At 42.1% G+C, this 17,160-nt stretch overlaps 1 protein-coding gene across 17 annotated transcripts in view; it reads right to left on the bottom strand.

Moving 5' to 3' along the window:
• The window catches only part of CMKLR1 (chemerin chemokine-like receptor 1), a 669,482-nt gene that overhangs the window by 402,798 nt on the left and 249,524 nt on the right, over nucleotides 1-17,160 (bottom strand). The window contains exon 3 of one of the 17 annotated variants that reach the window (XR_011276192.1): nucleotides 12,021-12,398. The exons of the other annotated variants lie outside the window; for them this stretch is intronic. The gene's annotated coding sequence lies outside the window, so the exon portion shown is untranslated. Of the gene's footprint in view, nucleotides 1-12,020; nucleotides 12,399-17,160 lie in introns of those variants that run through there. 17 annotated transcript variants of the gene reach the window in all.

Here is a 17,160-nt window from a genome sequence, read left to right as displayed (position 1 = left end):
ATTTTGGCTGTGTTAGAGGCCACAGGCTCGAATGTTTATTCTCTTCTTGATGAGTGTTATTGCTTCGACTGGCATGTTGGTGCAACCAGTCGAGGTATGTCTAAATGTGGCCTGGCATGCTTTACTGTAACGTTATTACTTGTCTACACTGCTCTACATTGTGCAGCCAGTTGGACATGTTTTCATTGTGGCATGGCATTTTTAATAGCAAAGCATATATGTTCCTGTGCACTGTTGGTGACTTGAATCTATTGGATTGGTCTTACCCTACAAAATAATTTCAAACACTCTGGCTTTTTAGCCAATTTTTCTCATAAAGTATGCTGTATATCGCATTAAAACACATATGTATGTCTTTCTCCTAGTGCAGTGTGCGGCATATCCCTTCAGCAGCACGTTTGTACGTATTGCGCAAGCTTGATAATCTATGCCGGCCCGGAATGTGGAGCAACACGTGATTTCTTGCCGAGTTGGGGGTCCCCCTCAGCATGGCTCGCAGGGGGGCCCCCACATTTTGTGTTATGCCACTGCAGAGCAGGTGCACTTGTCAGCAACAGGTGGGGCCCATTGAAGAGCATGATATAAGTGTTCAATAAGCATTCACACAGAAAGAGAGATATACTAGATGAAGGTGGGGAAACATGTTATTGATGTGCAGATACCACTCTAGTAAACAAATGATAACAGGGAGGTGTCGTATACCATTGTAGAGGAGGAACCATCTATGTCACCAATAAGCTCCACCCACTCTCCTCTGCCATATTGGGAAACGGCCAGAGTCATACTGTGTCTGTCACCTGCTTTAATGCCAATACTGCGAGTGTTCAAGAGACGTTTCCCATTAAGACAACTGTATCCAATGTAACCTCAAATCGATACAAGCGACATAGGCCTGCAGGAACCACAGTGTGAGGATGTCCTGTAACCAGAAGCCAGGCTAGGGTGGTGTCATGAAGAGCCACCACAAGGACGCACTGGCAGAGAGAGATGGGGACTTAATTAGACAATATAGATATCTGGATAGCCTGAAGAAATGACGATGTAGCTCAAAGGCACACACAAATATGAAGAAGTCACATGAAACTAATGAAGACAAAGTGACAAGAGGTTCAACTTGTGTACATATGCTGAAACGGAGGTAAATGAGAAGACATATAGGTTTATTAAGGTAGATAATAGGAAGTAGGCACGCTGCCATTTTTAGACTATGGACATCGGATTGTATTAATTGTAATCCTAAAACCTGATGGAGAAAGGCTAAAAAAATGCAGAACTAACAAGGACACGAGAATACATAATCTTGCAAGCACAGGAAAGGCTGTTTGCCATAGAGTCGAGAAAATCACAGCAATGACTACTGTGGGTGCCTTCAAAGAGCAGAAGGGCTCATGTGCGTAGGGCACATTCTTCTTAAATTAGGTATAAAAGAGAACAGTGTGAATGGCAACTATTGGACAAGTCAAAGATGCTGAAGGGCATATGAAGATGGAGTGAGCAAGTTTCCAGAGACCAAAAGGGATAATGACACCTGTGAAAAATAAAATAAGGCTAAATTAGAGACATGATGGACAAAATTGTGGTCTTGTCACACGTGAGTGAGAAGCTGGAAATAGGTCCTATTCATCAAGCTCCAGACATAAATAGTGGTGTGCCTTCACTCCCCTGAATGTCCAAGGAAGAAGACATGCAGTGATGTCAAGAACATGTGGTTGGTTGGAGAAAACCTTGGTTTGAGGCCTAGGTGATGATAGATGATTGCCTAATTAGCTGAGAAGGCAGTTATCTGACTTAGTTCTTCTGCACCTGGCTTTTAGCTTACGTTGTGCTAACGAGCTGAATGTGTAGGGCTGTGCAAGTGTGGCCAAACAAATCATAAGGGCTCAAGTGATGGTGGACAATACAATATTACATCCACCAATTAGCTATTAGTAGATCTGCTATTTCTGTATCTCATTATTGTTTGAGGTAGTCTGAGGTGTGCCTATTATTATGAAAGACCGGCCTAAAATGAACTCATCTATATGTGAAACTAAATGTAGACATGTCCCTTAACCAATCTCCCCTTCCGGTAGTTTTTCTGTATTTTTTGTCACGTAGGGTGATGTCATAGCTGATGCACTAAAGGGTATAACACCCAAAGCTGAAGTTATTTTTGACGAGAATGTGTGGACTTCGTACAATGTTCCCTATGTTTCCCTGTTTTATTTATATCTGATAATAAAACAATATGCATGGCATTGTAGATGTCTGTGGGATATATTAATGGTTGTGTTCTCTTGGGATGCCATCATCTTGCACTGTCTTCAAACACGAGGTCCAATTAGCTTGCAGCATGTGTATGTTGAGCTCTGCCGGCCGATTACAGCTACAGGTTTTTCTGCTGGTCAGCTTAAGTATGTACGTGATGGGTGGTGTTGCAGGTAGGATGAGGACGTCATGAAGGGGTGCTGTGGTTTTTGCTTCAGAGAAGGTGTTTGCCCAATTAAAGATAACTAATGCATGGATTTCTTTAGGTGCTCTATGACGCTTATCCAATCATTTGATTTGAAATGTACCAACATGTAAGTAATGCGTTTATTGTGATTTTGTGATTTGTCCTCATAAATAGTGTAGTGATAGTATGCAGAGTTGAGATCACTTCACCCAGTTCAGTGTTATTGGACTGTATAAACTTTTCTACAAGCTTTTTGGGCCAATAAAGCTGCGTTGTTTTTGGCCCAGTATGAACTCCTTTTTGTATTATATTTTCCTGAATTATTGATTGAAAGGAGCCCTGCTTTATATCTGTCTATATTAGTTTATTATGTTGTAAAATTCTTTATGTGGGGATTTTGAAGTGCATATTTTTTCATAAAGATGACCTTCTTTTGTTGTAATAATCTGTCTTTAAATTAGTACCTGAAGCAAATAACTATCTCTTTGTCCGCAGGTTTATCGATGATTTTCTCCCATTTGTTCTCACAGTGTTTTATTTCATTTTGGCCTTGTTGTTCTATAAGTGGGCCATGGGAGGTGCTGACTGAAAATATGTTGTATTTCCTGCTGTTGCATGAATATCACTGATTCCATCTTATTAATTGCAAAGCACGACTTGATGTTGGTACACCTAAACCACAGGATATGAAAGAGTGATGGGTAGAGGGATGTGGGTTCCGAGGAATTTCCTGTGAAGTGAAACATTTGTGTTTGTGGTGATAATGATCTCAGTGTTTTTGTCGGTGTTAGACTTCTTCCTATTTTCATACATCTGACATACAGTCACTGGTACTTAATCTACGTATAGTGAGTGATTTACTGACCACAAAGAATTAAACTTCCTGTTATCACCCTCCTACCTTCCCTTGATCTGCATCTTTACCAGAGAGACATTGACTATAAGTCTTAGCCTCCTGCTTGATTAGTGATTATGGAGATGGACATATTGATTTAATAACCATGAAATATCCATTGAGTCTGACAACATGTATCCATTTTGAGTTTTTTAGTAAGCCATTGCTGAAGAAAACCTATCCTTCGTGCTGTTGCATGCAATGTATTTACCTCATCGGCCACTACTGTGTCAACACTGAAGAGATTTGTGTTTTCACCTCTTCCATCTTGCTTTATCAGTTCAAAGTCATCATTGTCTTTCTTCTCTGTTGACTAAGCCTTGGAGCTGGGATAAGCATTGGGGTTTTAACATCTACAGCTACTGGCTCCGGCTTAGATGCCAGGTATGTGTCTGTCTCCTCCAAAGGTCTATGCCTTTTCCATACATAATGATATGATATGATTTGACAAGTCATTTTAATGCTCCTGTACACTAGTGATTCTAGGCACGATAATAATACAGTTTAGAGGGATGGTGCAGCTGCTGCCACAAGTATGGACTTGGCTACTGGTGGCAGCCATTTCAGAATTCACAACACCATCTCATTGCTTACCAAAACTGTTTGCAATATCCATGGTAGAAGCCAAATGCCTTCTCCAACCAACCACATGCTCCCTTGCTACTTTAATTCATAGATAGGAAAGTTATCAGAACCAAGTGGGTCTGGCAGGGATGTGTTGTGGTCAAGTGGTGACAAGCCATAGCGTGCTAAGAAAGTATGCCTTGCAGTGTGTACAAATCTTTCCAGCTCTATTCATCAAACACAAAATATTTCCATTAAGAAACTGGTGGGGCGCCAAAGCTGTGCCCCCGCTAGGATGTTCATATGCCCAAATAGCGCTGTTGGACACTTTCCTTTTTAACTATAGCTGTCAGTCAAGAAGCATAATCAAATTTCATTGGCTAGTTGACAGCCAATGAAATATGATATGGTGGGGCGCTGGCCGACCACTGTGAGCAGCATACATGAAGATGCAGAGCACCCTGAGCTAGGTGCAGGTCAGTGAACAGGAGCCTATCGGAATGTATCTTGGAGGCTGCAGAGCCAAAGGTCAGGCCCAGCATCAACACGAGAAAAAACATACCAATGAGTGACATTATTTAAGTTACCGCAATGTTTGTATTACTAAATTTATTCGATAGATGTGACATCACAGTACCCAGGATTCGTGGCTTAAGGTCCTGGGATCCATTAACTTTGAAAGTGTTTGGCCAATGATATCATATCTTCATGTAACATCCCCTGAGAGTTTGTGTGTGTTTGTGAACCGCCTCCATCACATCTGATTCCGACCACATCAGGATAATGATGCATGGCCATGCGTCAAGCTTCCGAAGAGTTCAGAAACCAGCAGGTTGCCTGTCAGCAGGAGAGGCGCTGCCCTATGATTGACACATTTTGCCAAAATGGAGCATGTTTCAAAACCCCATGTTCTGTTAACGTTTGCCTGCAGCTTCTTCTGTACACCATCAATGTTATTTTCTGAAACCGCAAAGAACATGAATATGTGATTCCAGTGACTATATAAGAATAACTTCCTCACTTTCAGTCCCTCGTTCCATTATTGTGTATAGTGCAGCCTAATTACAATCTGAAATACAACACAACCCAGAGGGTCCACTGTCAACATTGTCACTGTTACTCAAAAATCACGTTTTGATATATTTTCATGATTTTGGGTGCCATACACTAACTGCAGCAGTCTAGTGAAATGTGTATTTAGGAATGGAAAGGGTGAATGGAATCAGCAGATAAATAGTAGGACAACTGAAGAATAACACAATGGCTCATTGTATTGTATTATAAAAATGTGTTTTCAGCATTCGGTCCAGGGAGTAGCCCTGGTGGGTGGGCGAGAGTGCTTACTGTGATGCAGCCAGCATGGACATGATGTCTTACAATGGCCTGGCATTTTTAATGGCATCATTGACAACACGATTAGTGTTCTTGTGTGTGTGGGGTGATGGGGGGTACATTGCGTCAGCCAGTACAGACATTATTTATTGCAGGCGCATAGCATTTCTAATACATTATGAGCAAAACCTTTAGCTGAGCATACAGGCCGAGGTGGCTGCAGTCAGCATGGGCATATTTTCTTACTGCACATTGCATTTTTTTACTGGCATTATGTGAAAAAACAACAGGATTATGTTCTCATGTGGGGATACTGGCATATACTGGTAGCTAGCCTGAACACAGTGGGCCTCATTACACGGAAGGCGGTAATCCAGGGTGCTATTAGCACCCTGGACCATGCCGGTAAATTACCGGCACCGCCTTGGCGGAAAGGGGATTTACCGCCCCATTCCAAGGTTGGAGGGGCGGTAAATCCCCCTTCCGCCATTGCCCTTCCCCATTCCCATTTCTGCCCCATAGGGCTCTATGGGAATGGGGAAGGCGCTAATTACGGCACCGCAATTTTGCGGTGCCGTAATTAGCTCCGAGGTCCCTTAGCGGGTTGGTACTTAACGCCTGCAAGAAGCAGGCGTTGATTCCTCCAACCCGCAAAGGGACCTCGTAGTACGGCGGTAAGGGTTAACGGTCACCGTTGCCATTAACGGTGACCGTTAACCCTTACCGCCGTCCGTGTAATGAGGCCCAGTTTCTTATAGTATCTTTAATGGCATTATGGGCAATGCGAATAGGGGTATGTTGTTACATGGGTATATTAGCATATATTGACACAGACACCATGGGCATGTTTTTCCTATAGTAACATTAGTGGTCTTATGGGCAAAGCAAAAACAAGTATGTTCTTACCATAGGTCTATTGCTCGCATGTACATATTTAGGAACAGCCAGCATTAACTTTTTACGCTGGCATGTACTATGGACAAAGATATCACGAAAATGGGGCACATTACGAGTACAGCGGTAACCCTGCCAGTGCTACCGGCGGGTTGCCGTCGGACTTGTAACATTTTACCGTTGTTTGACTTCCCAGTGCCACCGGGAGATTACAAGTCTGGCAGCCCGGGAAGTCAGGAGCTAGTAAAATGTTAGTACTCATTCCCATAGAGTCCCATATGACTCTATGAGAGTGGGGACTTGGAAGCGCCAGCACTATTGCTAATGGTGCAAGCTCATCCGAGAAGGGTTTGCCTACCATGGCCGATGCAACCTGGGCTCAGCAGCACCGGCAGGCAAACACGTAGTTGGCCAGTCCATAAACAAGGATGCCGGTGAGCTTACTGGCACCCTTGTTTCCGGACGGTCAAACTTGCCATGAGGCCCAATGTGTTGGAAAATGCTCCTACGCACTGTTGATTACCTGACATCATTTGGATTTTTATCATGTTGAAAACACAAAAGGGATTGTAATCTGTGTGGCTTTTTACCCAATGTTTCACAGAAAGTGTGCAAAAAGAATTTTAATCAATTATTTTAAAAATGTTCACTGGGGAAACCCCCCTTCCCAATCGCCCCTGAACCCAACATTATTGACTTGGGCTCCTCACAAAACTTAGTCGTTGCACACTTTCATGGGGAATGTTTACAACCTCTCCAATCAAAAAATTCAGCAGCCACCCCTGGAAGGTCGACACAGTAAGTGCAGGGGGTGTTTTCTAGGCGTAGTAAAGAGGGATACCTATCCTGTTATCTAGGGCCTCATTCCGAGTATGGCGGTAAGGGATAGCGGCCACCGGTAACGAGACCGGTGGCGGTATTCCCTTACCGCCATACTCCGAGTTCCCTCTGCGCCCTCGCCCTTAACGCCTGCTTTGAGCAGGTGTTAAAGTCGAGGGCTAAAGGGGCCTCCAAGCCAATAACGGTGACCGTAATGAACGGTCACCATTATTTGCATCTTCTCCATTCCCATTGAGCCCTATGGGGGCTCATTTGGGAATGGGGAAGAGCCTTGGTGAATGGGGAATTACCGCCCCGCCAACCTTGGAATGGGGCGGTGATTCCGCCATCCACCAAGGCGCTGCCGGTCCGGGTACGGCGTCAACCAAGGCGTTAATAGCGCCATTGGTTAGCGCCGTACTCGGAATGAGGCCCATACAGTTCTAAATCTACATTTTTTCTTCTTAATGTTACAACTTGAACATCATGCATGTGAGACTAGCCACCTCACAAGTCGGTGGTTTCAATGATCACCTCAATATCAATTATGCTGAGAAATATGTTACCTTCCATTCGGCAAAGCGTTTAGAAAAACAACGATACATATTGTTTTGCTGATTTAATCAGCAATCTTTTTTTAATTGGTCAAATGGGATTACATGTTTCATAGTATTCCTCCTTCCCAAAAACAGTCCCCTCTGCGAAAATGCATTTTCTTAAAAACCAGGAGAGGGTGGTTATTGATATTGATATTGTATTTCTATCGTGCTCATACACAGGTGTTTCAGACTGGTTGGGTGGCAGCAGCCAATTAGAAGGTAAGATTGGGCTGGGAGGGTAAAGGCTCAATATGGAAATGTGGGTGTACACGTTTTTATTAAGAAAGGTGACAGTGGGTTTCACACACTCAGGAAGAAACACAAAAAGAATAAAAAAGAAAATAGATACTCCTTGCTAGGGGAATCTCAAAGGATGGGCAGCGAACACAAGACTGGTTGTCTCCCTTGGAGAGGGAGAAGAGTGAGACGCCAACCCTGTGCAAGGAATTAAAACAAAATGCAGAGAAGGCTATGTGGGGGTCCATCGAACAAGGGGACATCCAAACCAAATGAAGGTGGGCAACAGTATGGGTACCCATGATCCCAGGCAGCAAGCGCATTGGAAGATGGGAAAACTGTGGTAGAAATTAAGCCAAAACACAGACACAATGAAAATGTCCCATTACAGTAACTCACAATTTTAGGTTGAAAATCAACCCCTCTAAACTATGGAACGTAGAACATTGACCAAGTTATTTTAGTGGGTTATTTCCTTGCTGCAGAGATGTGGCTAACGCCTGGTGTTGCTGATTAAAATCATATTTATACTAACTCAAACGTTCATCCTTCCAAAATAGAGAAATTAGGAACCACTGCATTGGATAAAAGTAACACATAGTACTGGATAAATGAACAGTAACAGTGTAGTATATATTTATAAATATATTTAATAGATATTGCAACACTATAGTTAAGGTGAGTATCAAGTTCCATAGGAAACCGAAAATTGAATTGCTAATACATTTTGACTTGCATGATGGATTTGGCTCATATTGTGCAAACAAAAGTTTGTCAAGGCCCCACAGATCGAAAATTCGGGGAAAGATTCATTAAAAAATGAAATGGTTATTAAGAAAGCAAAAAGAAAGCTGTTTTCAGCCTACTCCCATTCTTTTTCAGATAGGAAAATGTCCACAATTCTGCACAGCGTGAGGCAAAATCCATTGGACGGAATTTGACCAAATAAGAAACAAGTTGGGTGTGAAGCGTTGACTCACTTTCCGCGAGGGGCCTGGGGTTATGTGTGTCCCACAATGAATCAGAGAGGCTAAGAGGCTTTTAAGAAAACCACAGTTTTCAGCCCATTTGTTTTCCCATAGACAAAATGTCCAATATTTTGAACAGCCGTAGCAAAAGAACGCAGGGCTGATTTGGGGAAATAAAAGACAACGTAGGCACAAAATTTTGACTTAATTTCCCGGAATGGCTTGGGTAAATCCATCCAGGAATTTTACAAATATTAAACACAGAAGGGGTGCCCCCTGCTCCTTAATATTTCTATATTAGTCATGCTGCTTTGATAATAACCGTTGACTTGCTGGAAGGATTTGGATGACATTTTCCAAAACAAAAAGATTGTCAAGTCCCCCCCAAAACTGGAAATTGTGGGAAGAATGTGTTAAATAATGTAAACATTGTTAAGAAAACATAAAAACTAAGTTTTCAGCATACTCCCATTCATAGAGAAAAAGTGCAGTTTTTGAAGAGCTGTAGCATGAACATCGCTTTGCAGAATTGGACCAAATAAGAAACAATTTGGGCACAAAGCTTGACTTAATTTCCGTGGCTGGTTTTGGCTAAATCCATCTGGTAGTTTTTGAAATATTTATATATATCACACAGCCCCGGTAGTGGCTGTGTAGTTATGGTTAAGTTGCTGTTTCCATAGGAAGAACACTTTTTGGATGGCTTATAACTTCGCTCTCCCTGGACGAATCCTTGGAATCTTGGAATTCTTGCATTCCTGGAACCATAACGCCCCTTTAACAAAGTTTTTTCACTGAATTTCATAGGTTTGTAGTAGCGCAACTTAACCATAACATCCTCTTAACAAAGTTTTTTCATTGAATTTCATAGGTTTTTAGTAGCGCAACTTAACCATAACGTCCCTTTAACAAAGATGTTTTACTGAATTTCAGAGGTTTTTAGAAGTGCAACTTAAACATAATGGGCCTCATTATCACCCAGGGGCTAAGTGTTTAACGGTGCCGTAAAAGATTGCGGCGCCGTTAAACACCTAGCGCCTAATTACGAGGTCCCTTTGCGGGACCCGACCTTAACGGCTGGTTTTACCAGCCGTTAAAGTACGGACCCGCAAAGGGACCTTGGTGCTAATTACAGTACCGCAATTTGCGGTACCGTAATTAGCGCCTTCCCCATTCCCATTGAGCACTATGGGGCAAAAATGGGAATGGGGAAGGGCCATGGCGGCATTGGAAATTACCGCCCCACCAACCTCGGAATGGGGTGGTAATTCCCCATTCCGGCATGGTGGACTCTGGCATGGACCATGGTGCTAATAGCACCATGGTTTAGCGCCGGAGTCCTAATTAGGCCCAATGTCTACAAACATCTGACTTCATTGCAGACCTTCCAAAGAGTGCCACATGACCATCTGCTGGCGCGCAGCATGATGACATGTCCGAGAACCCGTACGCACTTCACAGTAAGATCTGTGCTTCGTGGACAGTTTGGAACTGCATTTTCTACTGATCTAGGAACTTTCAACTTCAACATTTCCCTTGCACAGCTCCAACACATATTACTACTCATCCATTAACAATCTATTACACAGTACATACTTTTAGAAAAACTGCTATTTTTCTTAAAATAGCATCAGCTAAGGCCATCCCTCCTGCCCAAGAGACACCACCCCTGCTGTAATCAAGGAGCATAACAAACACTGCCCCCTACCTTAGAGATAACACACGCAAAACATTATCCCCTGCCCACCTGCCCCTCCGTATTAGTGTTTGGTGCCTCATCCCTCATTTCCCTCCCCACATTTCGTTCTTAGCTCTCCTGACAAAAAAAAAAATACATCTAAAAACAACAAAAGAAATGTTCCTTTAGGAACCAGCTTTCACATTTAAAAAATAGAACTAAAAAAAACGTATAGACTCCATCTACTTTATATTTCTCTTTAAACTACATAGACTCAATAAGATTTCCCAACATTTCGATTTGCATTTTGTGTTATGCTAATGGCAATGTTGGGGCGTTCATCCTCCGTTCCAGGGACTGGAACGGTTGATACCGGCCCAGCAGTCCAAGTTATCAGCCCAAGTGAAGCGAGGGTGGATAACGAGGTCTCTGAACCATTATCCCCCCATTTCAGCCCCTGAAATGGGGCATGAAGGCCATTAGCAGCTAAAGTTTCAAAAGCGGGAACCCGTGGTAATAAGAACGAGCATTTTTCATCCTACACCTGTGGCGTCCGAGTTTATGAAGGAAAATCCTTTTCCAAGATGGCCACCATGGAAAGGGAAGGCGGGGGTTCCATACAGAGCCCCTCTTCACTTTCCATGGCTGCCTGCAGAAGGCAAAAAGAACACCCTATGATCATATAAACATGAGCACATTTTTCTTCCCTTTCAAATCTATCCTAATTGCGAATAACTCTACCACAAAGCCAGTCCCAGGTGGGCATGACCACTTTAATCCTATGTTTTGTCCCTTCTGGTCATGGCCAGTAGCCAGATTGTCTGGATCATGACCTTATGCCATGACCCCAACATTCTGGCCACTGCCCATGGCTACAGCCTACCCCTCAGGCACTAAAGCTATACTGCTATTTTATTTTAGAAAACACAGCCACATTTGCAATTCAATGGTTGCCAATGAGCCTTATGCAAATTTGCTGGAAATCCACCCACGTTTTATTTTTTCAAAACTGTCAAAAGAATGCACAAATGATTCGTCATATAAACTGTGCACAAAATCCCAACAAACTTTGTAAACTCATTCGAAATCACATTAGAAATATTCCACCCATCATCATCACCCCTCACCTCCCCTATTTCATAAGTTTCACAAGTGCAACGCTCAGAAAATATTATTGTCCCGAGCATTCAACCATGTATTTTATGTACATAGGTTGATCTATCGCAAACATTTACAATTCATCTTACCTCATTTTTCCTCTTTTAGAAACATACGAAATCTAGCAGCAGGGCGCGTCCATCTTGGCTATTCTTATCCATTGCTGCATCAGCCTAAGGTAAACTGCCCTGACGTCACTAAATCATATGCCCCGCCCCTGACCTTCACATAACCAACCCTAGTGATATTCAACACCTTTCTTGGTGACGTTCCTCTTCAGTGTAGCCAAATGCGCCCATAATCACCTATGTGCCGTGACGCAGAATCCAAAAATCAACACACATCAACTAACAACATAGCACGTCACAATTCAAAATATTAAACCGGTCTTTAAATGAAAACAATAACACTGTACAATTTGTAAAGTAGTTTTATTTCATAATAAACTCTCTGAGAACATCCGACTATTCCCATATTCAATCAAATTGCAAATTTGTCTCTTCGCTCCTTATCAGAAATGTTAATCGTGAGGCACACGTTGTTCTTTTTCCAAACACAAAGTGTTTGTTTTCCATAAAGGAACCGCTTGGGTCGCACAGTGAATTCCAGGGCGTCTGCATCAACTTGGGCCTTGACCACCATAAAATATGTTATGTCACTCCTAATCGCTAGTGCAGCGTACGGGCACATTGGCCCTGGGCGATCGTCCCACAAAACAGTCACGGTGATCCAGCCGTTGATGACTATATGCACCTGGCGAATGAAGAAGCTATCAGTTGGCATCTGGAATTCATGGCAATCGCAGTAAGGCAGCATGTAGCTATTTGGAAAACATAACAAATATGTATCAATACCCAACCTTTATTACAATACATCTATTGATTTCTTAATTCGGCATACAGTTTAAACTAACAATTAGCACACACATCAAACAATCTAAAAAAAAACTAAAAGAACGTGGAAACTGATACAAAATTCAATATGGTCATACATGACATTTTAAAGAAATATTAGCGTGGAACCTGGGTGAATCTAGTGATAGTCTACATACATCTAGATCCTGCACTCCCCATAACCACATAAAAAAGACAACCACACAGAAAGATAGTACTTCAGTTACATTGCCAAAATTAATATTCAGATAATAATAAGTTAAAGCTTGTTCCAGTGTACAGTCGTCAAAAGCAAACTTACATGACATTCACCGTCTCCATTCTCTTCGCGTAACTCAGACCGCAATGCTCAATGTGCTCGCACCAAAGAATCTTCATGAACTGATTTTACATGTTCCTTACAAACTTTTGGATTGCATAACCTTATCAAATATTCCTTATTCCAAACCTCCTCTCACTACATTCTTACTGAATATTCCCTTTCCCTCAAGGTCAAAAAACAATTGAACCTTATAGTTTCTGTCCCATGTGTGAGCTTTCATAGCTCGCAACCAAAAATTCAAAGCTGGTGACCTTCGCTCAGAATCTAAATACATTCTTACTTTGCAACAACATGGCTCAACGCAATCATGAGAACTCGTACTCGCATACACGTGCAGAGCCGCTGTTTCCATCAAACACTGCAGGTGGCTGCCTCAGATGCCAATCTCTAGGGGGTGCCAGTCTGACTCCAATATTATTTTAAATACATTGTAACACAGGCACATTAGTCCTTCGCCTGTACTTTACGCACATTATATTGAGGAACACCTCCAAATTTATCGTATCACTTTCGTGACAATAAAACACCACTTTTTTGCTTCTTGCTGCCTAATCCCATCCCAGCCTCATCAACCCTCACCTTCTGAGACAGTATGTGATAAGTTTAACAAGTGCAATGTTGTGTTTTTTTATATGTTTTTGCGGCGATGTCCGCGGACACCAAAACATGGATGAAAGATGGCGGGCACACCGGAACAATCTGACGCACTTCATGCTCTTCACCATCCAGTGAGTGAACGCGTCGCATGTCCGTGGACATGACTCGCCCGTTTAGCCAATCGTTATCCTGTCCACGGAGCGAACAGGGAAGTGTGTCCACGGAGCGGACGTAGATATCACTCATTTTTTTAGACCTACTTTTTGGTAATTTTAAAAGAAACTACTGGATGGATTTTCACCGAATTTCCAAAAGCAGGCTTTCGGGAGCAAACCGCTGCTCCTGCCACAAATTTGGTGAAAATCCGTACAACAGTTTGATCTGTAGTTGTGCACAAAGTTTTTCCCCCATTCAATCTATGGGAAAAAAATAAATTTCGGACCCCCTATAACTTTGCCCCCCCTGGAACAAACCTCACCAACCTTTGCAAAAATATTTAGAGTGGGCCATATACTTCTTTTGCAAGGTTTGGTGAGGATTCGTCTAGGGGGAAGGAAGTTATAAGCTGCCCAAAAAGTGTTCTTCCTACGGGATTAGCAACTTAACCATAACTACACGGCCACTACCATGGCCGTGTAATATATATATCAGACTTGGTGCTTTGCAGCAGAGAGGCTGGGAAACTTTTCAGATGCAAATGATTCCCGTGATATTACTGGGAGAAGCCACAAATGAAAGATCTCAAAACGCTATTTGGAGGAGGAAAATGAATGCCATCCAAATTTGGAATGAGCTACCCCACGACCTTACAGAGTCTAATAACATTCTCAAAATCAGAAAGAGACTCAACACTCTTCTTTTTATGCAATCACAGGGGAACACTGATTGACAGCGCTTAGATGGCCTGTCCATAGACGCTACATCAATTCCAATACTGATACCAATAGCAATAGCAATCACATCAAGCTAGAGGTCGGGAGTGGGATAGAAGACAACATGTGACTTTGGGTATTTGGCGGTGGTTTGGGGAGACAGTTATGGGTATAACAGTCTTGGTTTATTAGGGGTAGACCACTTTTCATTTGTAAAAGCGCACACAAGCTATCAGGCATCAGGTCACTGTAGAACCAGTTGCATGGGGCGAGAAGACATACAATTACAGACGAAGCGGCAGCAGAGAACTTTCAAGAGGTATCAGCAGGTTACAGTTTAGTTTACATGTGCAAATTAGTTGAACAGACCGGTTTTGAGTGCTCTTTGTGAGTCCCTGAAGGGATCTTACATGAATTTCACAAGAAGGCAATGGCCAAGATGCGCTCAGAAAAAAATATTTGTCACACAAAGCCTTTGGCAAGTCATCTCTTAGAGTCAAATAAAAAGTAATAATTAATTTAGAAAAGACATTTTCTGAAAGTAATATAAATCCAATAACATGTCCAAAAGTAAATCTTCAATTTCTAACATATTTACTTTTGAATATATATAATTATGTAGTATTAACTATTTTTTTAGAATACCCGTTCTTAGAATTCTTATAATATATCACAATACATAAGTGCATGTTTTTCTTTAACATTTCTTATATAGTCGCTCAACTATAGTATTGGCCGACGGTCCCCACCCTAGAGTTAAGGTGAGTATCACGTTCCATAGGAAACCTGAAAATGTAATTGCTACTGACCTTTGAATTGCATGATGGATTTGGCAGATATTTTGCAAACAAAATGTTTGTCACGGGCCCCCAGAATGGACATTTTTGGGAAGATTTGTAAAAAAATGAAAAGTTATTAAGAAAGCAAAGTGGACACCATGATACATTGGGGAGTTGGGGATATTAAGGGGACAGAGTTACAGTTCAAACTTGTTTGCATATCATGGGTTATACAGGGATAGCCCCGGTTATAACCACGGCTACAACAGAAGACGCAAGAGAGAATGAAAGTGCGCCACACGAAAAACAAAAAGTGAGAGGGTTTACAGGTGAAGTATAGGGAGGGAAAAAACACCTGAGAGGAGTGGGGGGACCATGGAAGAGGAGAGGTGCACTTGGTGAGTGGGTGAATGCCTGTCAAGGTAGAGAAGAGATTGGGATTATTCAAGTGTTTTTGGATAACGGCGGTTATACCCGGGATTAATCGCGCATATGTGTAGTTCATTGAGATAAACGTGGAGATCAGAAAACAGTTTAAAAAAGGACATTTTACAGGTACAACGGGAATGAGAAAAGAATTGTATAAAAATAAAAATTAGAACTGCCACATGTAAAGTGAAACCTATTGTTGTAACATGGACAGTGTCTGCCCTAAAGAAACCTATGGGTGCAACATGGCCAGTGGGCACGGATGAAGGCTATGGACACTGGCCATGGCTAAGGCTATGGCTTGTGGACCCTAAAGAAACCTAATTGTGGAACATGACCAGTGGGCATGGTCAAAGGCCGTGGCAACTGACCATGGCTAGAGGTCATGACTAGTGGGCCCTTAAGAAACATATTGGTGCAAAATGGCCAGTGGGCACGGCGGTAGGCAGTGGACACTGACCATGGGCAAATGCCATGGCTATTGGTCCCTAAGGAAAACTTAAGGGAACCCAGAGTTAGAACATGTAAAGTGGCTACTGCCAAGGCCATGGCTATTGGCCCCTAATGAAACATATTGGCTACTGTCCATGGCGAAGGCCATGAATAGTGGCGTTGTATACACTATGGTATTACAAAACTTTTGAAATTCCCTGAAAAAGAAATGAGTTAAGGGACAGTAAAGGTGATCAGATTTAAAGCAGCAAAACCCTAGAAACTCAGCGGATGTAGGATGCGATGATCATCTTAACTCGGTGTGCCCAACGTTGCAAAGCCCATGAGCACATACATAACAGATGGGATTCACAATGAGGCTGGCAAGAAAGCACAATGGGTAGATTGCCGGCTGCCGTGATTTGTTTGTGAACACATAATTAGATCCTATTGGTCGTCAACAGGGAGACGCCAAGTTAAGGGTGTCCTTTCATCGTAGGATTAAACCTCACTGGGTTTTTCTCTGCTGACATTTTACAGGAAAAAAACTCATCACATTTTTTGGGGGGGCTATAAATATATATATATATATATATATATATATATATATATATATATATATATATATATATATATATATATATATATATATATATATATATATATTTATATATATATCTGGGGAATAAAAAAAATCAAAGGGATGGGGGCTTGTGGGGGGAACCCCCAAAATTAAAAAAATCAAATAATTCAATGAGTTTTTTCGGTAAAATTTCTGCTGAGAAAAACCCAGCGATGGTTAATACCGCGATGAAATGGCATGGAACCCAAGTTAAGATGATCATCGGTTCCCACATTTTTTTTTCCATAGACATAATGGAAACAAATTTTGCTCACGCCTACAGCCCAAACCGCTGGATGGATTTTCACCAAATTTGTGCCAGGAACAGCAGCTTGGTGTAAATCCGTCCAGTAGTTTTTTTTATAATGACCAAAAAGTCCTAATAAATGTGTAATATCTGGCTTTCTTCGCGGACACATTTCCCTGTTTGGTCCGCGGACAGGCATCCAATTGACCTATAGGGTGTTGTGATGTCCGCGGACATTGGATGCGCCCACAGATTGCATGGTGAAAAGCGTGAAGTGTGTCAGATTTTTGGAACTGTCCGTCATGTTGGACACCACGCTAGAAAAATATAAAAAAACACAACATCGCTCTTGTCAAACTTATCAAGCAATCTCTGGGGAGTTGAAGGAT

This window comes from Ambystoma mexicanum, chromosome 10 (genome assembly GCF_040938575.1).
Source record: "Ambystoma mexicanum isolate Mex_15411 chromosome 10, UKY_AmexF1_1, whole genome shotgun sequence".
NCBI classification, from domain to species: domain Eukaryota; kingdom Metazoa; phylum Chordata; class Amphibia; order Caudata; family Ambystomatidae; genus Ambystoma; species Ambystoma mexicanum.
This window is presented reverse-complemented; position numbering and strand designations above follow the sequence as displayed.